Source organism: Olea europaea, chromosome 3, assembly GCF_002742605.1.
Source record: "Olea europaea var. sylvestris chromosome 3, O_europaea_v1, whole genome shotgun sequence".
In the NCBI taxonomy this organism is placed as follows: domain Eukaryota; kingdom Viridiplantae; phylum Streptophyta; class Magnoliopsida; order Lamiales; family Oleaceae; genus Olea; species Olea europaea.
Genome location: NC_036239.1, coordinates 22,924,620 through 22,925,630, shown reverse-complemented (window position 1 = coordinate 22,925,630; position 1,011 = coordinate 22,924,620).

Below are 1,011 nucleotides of genomic sequence, written 5' to 3'. Positions count from 1 at the left end.
TAAAGTTTGTTGCTGTAGCAGTAGAGTACTTCACAAAATGGGTAGAGGCCGAACCTCTCGCCACAATATCGGAGCCCAAGCTAAGAGCCTTCACTTGGAGGTCTATCATTTGCAGGTTTGGGATACCAAAGGTCCTCATCACCGACAATGGCAGGCAATTTGACAACCAACAGTTTAGAAACTTTTGCTCAAACCTTGGAATTGATCACCGTCTGACATCAGTTTCGCATCCTCAGAGCAACGGTCTGGCCGAGGTAACAAATCGAATCATATTGCAAGACCTCCGAACAAGAATAAGCGATGCTAGGGGTTCTTGGTCCGACGAGCTGCCTTCTATACTTTGGATGTATAGAACAACTCATAGGACAACCACAGGAGAAACCCCTTTTATGTTAGCTTATGGCATTGAAGCAATGGTCCCAGTGGAAATTAGACTGCCAAGCCATAGGAGGCTCGTGCCAGAAACCTCAGAGCATACAACTGAACATCTTGATCTCTTGGAAGAAGTACGGGAGCAAGCCGCTATAAAAGTGGCCTCTTACCAAGCAAAGACAGCAAAACATTTTAATCGCAAAGTCAAGGGTCGGAGGTTCAGAGCTGGCGATTTGGTCTTTAGGAGGGCAGAAGCAGCAGGCCACCCCCCAGGGAAGCTCGGGCCCGTCTGGGAAGGGCCCTTTGAGGTCATACGGCAGGTTCGCAAGGGAGCATACAGCCTAAGAGACACTTCGGGTAGATCTCTTCCGAGGCCCTGGAATGCCAACAATCTGAAAATATATTACAAGTAAAATTCCCGACGCCTTTAAGGAGATTTTCTTTTTCTGCATTTTATTTCTAGTTTAGCGGGCTTGCGTGCCCATGCATGTTTTCCGTTCTCTTTTGTAATGAACTACGTTCGACTTGATTCCGTTTGGATACGTAGGCAGCTTGGATGCAATATAAATCCAAGTCCAGTCCAAACAATCAATAAATCTAAACATCGGGTATAACAGCCCCTCCAAGCCTTGTCTTTGA